This window comes from Chrysochloris asiatica, unplaced genomic scaffold, assembly GCF_000296735.1.
Source record: "Chrysochloris asiatica unplaced genomic scaffold, ChrAsi1.0 scaffold00007, whole genome shotgun sequence".
Taxonomy (NCBI): domain Eukaryota; kingdom Metazoa; phylum Chordata; class Mammalia; order Afrosoricida; family Chrysochloridae; genus Chrysochloris; species Chrysochloris asiatica.
Window position 1 is genome coordinate 6,616,515 of NW_006408525.1, and position 9,056 is coordinate 6,625,570.

Genomic DNA, 9,056 nt, shown 5'->3' on the forward strand with positions numbered 1-9,056 from the left:
GACTGTAAGATTAACTATGCCCTCCTTTTTGTTACAGAACTTCTACCTTTACAATTGTGATAGTTGCAGTTAGTCATGATAACAATTGCTCACTATTGAATCTTAAGAATCTTATCCACACCTCTTTTTACCAGACCTGTCTAGACAAGATGAAAACTGTTCAGTGGGAACACTTAAAAGCTTTTTTTGTAGACAATCATGGACGATTTTCAAGAGTTGATTTTAAGAGGAAACAAATTCCAAAGTCTGCCTGCATAGTGCTTCTAGCTATCCTTTCTCAACAATTTGAATCACCAAAGCCAGCTTTTATGTATACTCATTCCTAAGCCAGAAGTAACATTTCAGAGTTTGGAAGGAGATTTCATTCATCTCTTGGATAGAAAAGGAGAAAAAGAGTCTGTTTCCTCTTTTTTAAGAGCAAGATGAGGTTATCTGATTTGAGGGCTTTTTCTGTGCACTGGATTGATTCATTTCTGCACAGGGAGTGAGATTATTTATTAAAAGTAAATTATATGCCCACAGAAAAAATCAATTGCAAGTGAACAAAACCATTTAGATTAGAAGCAAACAACTTTGGACAAATACTTTAGAGTTAAATTGTTCAAGAGAGGACTCATGCAATGTCAAATTCTTTATTAGATTTTTTGAAGAATTCGTTCTTTCCTGCTCTGGACAAGAATTGAGCAGCTTGTCCAATGTCTGAGAAAGGAGCCATCTGACTTGGTCTCTGTTAATGATGTTTCTCCCTCAAAACCCCATTAAGGAGTGGGAGAGACAGAGCAAGGCCCAGAGCCCATGCTTTGGTGGCCATTACGATGTAAAACCTCAAGCTGAAAATTAATCCTGATGATTTATCGATAACATAATTTTAGCAAAAATTAATAAAACTTTGCTGGAGGTATTAAAAAAAAAAAAAAAAAACTAGCATGGCTTGGGTCAGATGCATCAGTCCTCAAACTGTTATCTTTACTTTTGAACACTTTAAAGAGTTCTTGTGCGGCAGATTTGCCTAATGCAATGTTGTGTGACTTGACTACTGTTTCCATGAGTGTTGATTGTGGGTCCAAGCAAAATGAAGTCTTGAACAGCTTCAGTCTTTTTTCAGTTTATCATGATGTTGTTTATTGGTTTTGTTGTAAGGATTTTTGTTTTATTTACATTGAGGTACAATCCATACTGAAGGCTATAGTCTTTGATCTTCATGGGTAAGTATTTTAAGTCCTCTTCACTTCCAGCAAGCATGATTGTATCATCAGCTTATCACAGGTTGTTAATGAATCTCCCTCCAATCCTGATGTCGCATTCTTTTTCATATAATTCAGCTTCTCGAATTATTTGCTCAGCATATGGATTCAATAAATATGGTGAAAGAATACAACCCTGGCATACACCTTTCCTGATTTTAAACCATTCACTATCCCCTTATTCTGTTCTAATAACTGCCTCTTGATGTACGTGCAGGTTCCTCATGAGCACAGTTATTCTGGACTACCCATTCTTCACAATGTTATCCATAGCTTATCATGAGCCACATAGTTGAATGCTTTTACATAGTCAGTAAAGCACAAGTAAGTATCTTTCTAGTATTCTCTTTCAGCCAAGATCCATCTGATGTCAGCAATGAATCCAGCTTGAATTTCTGGCAGTTTCCTGTCTATGTATTGTTGCAGCCATTCTTTAATTATCTTTAGCAAAATTTTACTTGTATGTGATATTAATGATATTGTTAGATGATTTCTGCATTCCTTTGGGTCACCTATCTTTGGAATGGGCACAAATATGGATCTTGTCCAATTGGTTGGCCAGGTAGTTATCTTCCAAATTCCTTGGCTTAGATGAGTGAGTCCCAGTGTTTCACCAATTAGTTGAAAGAGTTCAATTTGCATTCCATCAATTTATAGAGACTTTTTATTCACCAATGCTTCCAGTGCACCTTGGATGTCTTCCTCCAGTACCATTGTTTCTTGATCATATGCTAGCTCTTGAAGTGATTGAACATCAACCATTTCTTTTTGGTACAGTGACTCTTGTGTATTCCTTCCATCTTCATTTGATGCTTTCTGCATCATTTAGTATTTGGTTTATAGACATAGTAAGCCTTTAAGATTGCAAGTCGAGGTTTAAATTTTTTCTTCAGTTCTTCCAGCTTGAGAAATGCTGAGTGTGTTCTTCCCTTTTGGTGTACTAACTCTGGGTCTTTTGCACACTTCATTATAATATTTTTATTTTGTCTTCTTTGAAGTTTTCTGTTCAGCTCTTTTATTCCTCATTTTTCCCATTTGCTTTATCATTTCTATGCTGGAGAACAAGTTTCAGTCTCTTCTGACATCCATTTTATTTCTTCATGTCTCTCTCTCTCTTTTTTTTTTTTTAAACTTTTTGTTGTGGATTGAGTGAAGGTTTACAGACAAGTTCATCAGCTTTATAGTCAACAAATCATACACTTTGTTTCATCTCAATGATTGCAATCTCCTCCATGCAATGAAAGTTATCCCGCTTTCTCTCTTTGGTTCCTATTTGCATTCCATTCACCTTCCCATCCCTTCTCAACTTTGTCCTTAGGAAAATGTCAGTTTTACTTTCTTCCCATCTTTTTAATGACCTTTTGCTTTATTCCTGTATACTGTTTTTGATGTCATCTCACAACTCCTCTGGTCTTCGGTCATTAGTGTCTAATCCATCAAGTCTGTTCTTGAGATGATCTCTAAATTCAGGTGGGATAAGTCAAGGTTATATTTTGACTTTCATGGACTTGCTTCACTCAAAAGTGAAGGTGACTATGAGTGAAGGAAACACAGGGCCAAAGACTCCCAAGCAAAAGATTCTTGGCAACACTGCTAAGGAGTGTTCGATTACTGTACTCCTGGGCTCAGTTGTCCAGGTGGCCAGTGGGCCTCCCAGCAATCGATATCACCCACAAAGAAGACCAAGTCCTTTTGCTAGTAATACTCCTTACCAGGGAAGTCTGTGAGGTACCTGAACGTGGTCACCAGAAATGTTGCCAAACGGAAACGAGGGTTTACTGCCTGTCACTGTAGTCAATCACAGAGACAGGGAGTGATCCGATCCAAGCTTTTTAAACAGAAAGCCAACAGTGTGGAGGACAGGGAGAGAAATCTCTCGACTGTCCTGTCCCTTACAAAGGGCAGGAACAGGATATAGGGTAAGTTACCTTTGCATGTACACAATCTGTTTAAACATCGGGATAGTATTCTTTGGAAAAAGAAACAATAAGTCAATAAGCTTCCTCAAACATTCTGCCTTTAGTGTATAGGCTGTTTAATTTCTCAGATAACTATCTGGATGGGTTTAAGCAAGTCCTATTCTCTTTGTCCTGTTACCCTTCTAGGACATAAGATCATCTCAGCTAATGTTTAAACTAATATCCTCATTTGCAGGATCCTCATTTGAGACCTAATCACTAAACTGACTCCATTTTGTTTGGGTCGGCAGATCCATGCTACCACTCATAGGCATATGGGTATTACCCTATCACGGATAGCACTGACCTTTAAGATTGCTTCTGGAATGTTCTTAGTGATGATAAATGTGATACCACTCGTTTTGAATCTGTTGTTTCCAACATAGTAAACCATATGATTGTAAGATTTAAAATTGCCAGTACTAGTGCATTTCAGCTCACGAATCTTTATGCATTCCATTCCATTTTTGACAATTTCCAATTTTCCTAGATTCATACTTTGTACATTCCATGTTCCATTATTAGTGGATGTTTGCAGCTGTTTCTCCTCATTTTGAGTTGTGCCCCATCAGTAAATGAAGGTCCTGAAAACTTTTCTTCATTCGCATCATCATGGTTAACTCTACTTTAAGGAGGCAGCTCTTCCCCGGTTATGTTGTGAGCACCTTCCACTCTGAGGGGCTCATTTTCCTGCACTATAGCTGACAATATTCTGGTACCATCATAATGTTTTCATCTTCTGACAACACTCCACTGCTATTCATAAGGTTTTCAGTGATCAACATTCAGAAGTAGTCCTTCTTTCTTTCGTCCTAGACTGTCTCAGTCTGAAAACTCTACTGAAACCTGTCCACCATGGGTGACCTTGCTGGTATTTAGAATAGTGGTAGGTGACATAGCTTCCAGCATCATAGCAACATGTAAGCCACCACAGTATGACAAACTGTATAAGGTTCACAGTTCACACCAGCAAAAGTAGATGTGTGGATATGAAAACGGGAAAGTTAAATGTTTTAATAAGAATAAAATGATCTAAAATAGTTTGATGTGGACTTATATAAACCATATGAAAATATTTTACAATCATAACCAAATGCTTGCAGTGTATCTGGTATGGCCTTCCAATGCCTTCAGGACATGGTTCTTGTCTTCATACTATCTTTTACTAAATGCCTCTGTTGTTGTTAAGTGCCTTCCAGTCCTTTCCCACTCATAGGGACCCTGTATAGGATTTCTGAGGAGTGGCTGGTGAATTTGAACTGCTGACCTTGTGCTCCCAGGGCATTATCCCACAGCGCCATAGCAGGGCTCCACTAAGTGCCTCTAGCACCTTCCAACTCAACATAGGGAGACCTACAGTACTTGGAAGGCACCACATACCACTTGGATTCGGCCTCTGCTCCTTGTCTGTGCACTTGCCGAGACTGCTCCCCCCCCCCCCCCCCACCCCCATGCTCCTGACAATGCAATCCTGATCTCGCTTCCTGACCTTGCCCCCTTCTCTTTTTCATTTGGTGTTCCCCAAGCACTTCATGAGAGACAATCATGCTTGGGAACTTTCTGTTCATTACTCATTCCTCCTCATGTGTGTGCATATGCATACCATCTTTCCCTAATAAGACTGCAAGTAATGGTATCTCCCTGTATTTATTTCCTGGAGCAGTGGTTTCCACAAATTACCAGTCTACAGACCAGAGCATTCCGGCTGTGAAAGAATCTCCCTGAAGGACTTATTAAAATGCATATTCTTGGATTGCATGGGTAGGAGAGGGAGATCCCATAAAACTGGGTGAAAACATGCACAGAACCTGGTATATAATAGGGACTCAAGTAGTATTCTTCCCCGACTTTGGGAACCAGAAGACAGGTATAGTGTGACAAGGCTGGGTAGGAGTTAGGAAGCAGCATTTTTAAGCTCCTCGGAATCCTGGTGTGGCGCTGTGGGTTAATGCGCCAGACTGCAAAGCTGTTTGAACTGCAAGATTAGGGGTTCAAGCTCACCAGCCACTCCTCAGAAACCCTATCCAGGGTCGCTATGGGTCGGAACCAACTCAATGGCACTTAACAACAAACAACAACAGGTGATTTTGATGACAAATTGTCAGGTTGGGCAACAATGTCCCCAGAGAATCTCACCCAGACATAGTAACCACTTGCTGTCAACTTGACTCAGATGCATAGAATAAAGTAGATCTGCCCCATAGGATTTCCAAGACTTTACAAAAGCAGACTGCCATATTTTTCTTCCATGGGGCTACTGGCAGGGTCAAACCCTTAACTTTTTAGTTATCAGCCCTGTGTTTAACCACTGCACTATCATGGCTATGTTTTGTATACAGTTGTTGTTGTTAAGTGCCATCTAGTCAGTTCTGACTCATAGTGACCCTGTATAGGGTTTCCAAAGAGCAGCTGGTGGATTTGAACCACCGACTTTGTGGTTAGCAGTCTAGTGCTTATCCTACAGTGCTATACTAGGACTCCTCTGTACATAGTAGGTACTCACATATTCGCTGTATGGCTCTGGAATGGTAATGAACTTGATCATAAAAATGATTGTTAATAATATACCTATTTTCTGTTTTCCTAAATGGAGTAAGAATACTATTATCCAGTAAGTGCCAAGCATAGTCTGTTTACATATAGTTATCGCTTTGTTATACTAACCTTCTGAAGTAAGTTGTATTCTCCTGGGCCATGAGAACAACAGAGGGATTGAGGAACTTGTTTTAGTTCACAGCTGTTACAATTACAGCATTAGAATCTGACCTCTGGCTTAATAGGTACATGAATTTTCTACTTACTAGAGGACATAAAGTAGAGACTCATTTACAGTACCCAGCTTGGGCAATGCAATGTTGAAATTAACACAAAAAATTATCCACATTTCAAAATTGGATATTATGCATTAATATCAAGATTTTCAGCTTCTCTTGAGGTGAACAATGAATTGGTAAAACCAGGACCCATATTCTTGTAGGACATGGTGAGATGGGGCTGCTAGATTGTGTCCTGGAGTTCACCATACCTCCTACACCCCCACTACTATCCATGCTGGGGTAGCATCTGAGTTTGGTTTCCAAACTAGTTCCTATATGCTTCCTGAGCTTTTGATTCTTGCCCCATATCTACTTCTTGCTTCCTATTGGTCAAGAGACGTGGCAAACCTACAGTGGCTCTTTTTGTTGCGCTCTGATCACAGGTGTGCACATTTCTGACTTTGAACTGCGATCACTTTTCCCCAAGTTCACTGGGTCCTACTCATAACAACCCTATATAGGACAGGTTAGATCTGTCCCAGGGAGTTCCCAAGGCTGCACATTTTTACAGAAGCAGACTGCCACATCTTTCTTCTGAGGAGTTAATGGTGGATTCAAACCACTGACCTTTTGGTTAGTGACTGAACACTAACCACCACGCCACCATTCCAGTAATATTGGCTATCATTCCTGTAATGTGTTATACTCAACTTTTAAAAACAGCTGGTGAGGAGAACAAACAAGATGGTGGATCAGGTGGAAGTGCAGTAAAGGAGCTCCGTCAGCAACAACATAGAATACCCGACCAAGCAGGCTCAGGGGATGGTCCTAGAACTCTGAACCACATATAAAGGAATGTTTAGAAGGTTGGAAGACTTACAGCTAGGATAATTTGTAACAGAATCAAGAAATCCACTGCTTTCTAATCCAAGACGCTCAGCTGCTCCAGGAGCCACCATCTTGGGTGAGACCAAGTCGGGGAAGGATCAGAGCAGCCACAGACGTCTGACAGAACCGCAGAGACAAAGGTGTGGACATTCTTTTCTTTTGTTATCTGTTCGTTGGTCCCTTGCTGTCTGCGCACCTCCATTCTGGTGACTATAGGGGTGCCTGAGCTAGTCGACACCCTGGCCCCACCCTCAGAAGATCCTACTACGCATGCGCACAGATCTCCTCAAAATTTAAAGAGACAGTTTCCACTTAAAACCAAATGGCCACAGCTGGCCCTGAACTGTTTATAACTAGAAAAAAGGCCTGCCCGGGGACTGTGCAGCAGGACAGGCAGACAAAAAAGGAAATAGGCCGAAAATTAAATCCTAAGTTATGTCAAAACGACCAACAGTGGCATCTTGAAATTTCTTAAGAAGAAGAGTGAAAGGGAAGCCCATTTCCTGATCACATCTATCTGGAGGCAATCAGAAAGCATAAAAAATACCTCAATACACACCCATCTAAGTATTAAGGCCACAGATAACCCCTGAATATGCCCAAAAAACAGAAGCAGACAACCATATCTGCACATGTCCAGAAACAAGATAAAGTGACGGACACAAATGAACTGGAAGGAGACCTACACTCCATACTGGAAGATGGGCAGGCTTTGGAAATGCCGGAGAAGGAATTCAGAAAAATGATTATAAATTGCATCAAAACACTATATAATGGAGTTGAGAAAAATAAGGAAGAAGTCAGGAGAGTGCTACAGGAACAATCAAGTAAGATAGATAGAGCATTGGAAACAATTCAAAACCTACAGAAAGAGGTCCAAATGATTAATAATAGAATATCAGAAATGGACAATACATTGAAAGGGCAAAGGAATAGAATTGAAGAGATAGAAGCTAGAACTAGTGAGCTAGAAGATAAATCTCTCAACACTACTAAGATAGAAGAACAAAAACAAAAAAGGATAAAAAAAAAAAAAATGAAGAAGGCCTAAGATTCATGTTGGACAACATGAAGAAGAATAACTTAAAAATTATTGGAATTCCAGAACAGGAACAATCACACAAGTCCACAGAGTAGATAATTAAAGAGTTTCTGGAAGAAAGTTTTCCTAACATCTTGAAAAGTGAAAAGATAAGCATTCAAGAAGCCCAACGAACTACAAGAAGGATAGACCCTAAAGACAATCACCAAGACATATATTAATCAAGCTCTCCAAAATCAAAGATAAGGACAGGATCCTGAAAGCAGCTAGGGAAAAGAGAACTGTAACATACAAAAGCAAGCAAATCAGATTAAGCTCGGATTTCTCAACAGAAACCATGCAGGCAAGAAGGCAATGGGGAAACATATATAAAACCTTGAAAGAAAAAAACCTGCCACCCAAGAATCCTCTATCCAGCAAAGCGGTCTATCAAATGTGATGGTGTAATCAAAACATTCCAGAATAAACAGAAGCTAAGAGATTTTGCCAAAGCCAACCCTGCTATGAAAAACATCCTAAAGGAAGTTCTGTGGACTGAGAACCAGCAAGAACAGACAACTGTTGTTGCCACATACACAAGCAACGTATGTGGCAGCATCACCCTGAACTCAGTTGACAAATGGAAGAGTCAAGAGTAGAATAAAATTATAAGAACAGAGGAACTGGGAGGTCAGTCTATGATCAAAACAATTGCAATGTGAAAGAAGGTAAACACAGAGGAACAGAGATCCAGGTGGTGGGAAGGTCAGGTAGATGACTGGATAAAATTGACTGTCTCAAATGGAGGTAGAACTAATGGAACATAAGGTAACCACAATGGGGTTGGGGTGGGGGGTCTAGTTTGGGTGTTGGGGAGGGCAATACAAGAAGAGGGGAGAAGGTGGAAGAACAAGATAGATAGGGGAACACTGAGACAGGTTTGCATGGCCTAGTGGGACAGAGGTAAATAGTGATTCAACCTTGGAACAACAGGGCTCTGCTATACAGGGATCTAGGTATAGCTTGAAGAGGGGAAATAATACTAAAATCCTTGACTGCCTTATGAATATTAGTTTCCCTTGCCCACTATTGTGAAATAGACACTTGAGTGGGATAGAAAGGAATGCTGGGAAACATGATTAGAGAAAACTTGTAAGCCCGTCTTCAGCCTATAACTGATTGGAATACC

The 9,056-nt window shown here is 40.2% G+C and overlaps 1 pseudogene; it reads left to right on the forward strand.

The window, feature by feature from the left end:
• The first annotated feature begins 4,747 nt into the window (after positions 1 to 4,747).
• Positions 4,748 to 4,995, forward strand: LOC102839501 (annotated as a pseudogene).
• Positions 4,996 to 9,056: the final 4,061 nt, after the last annotated feature.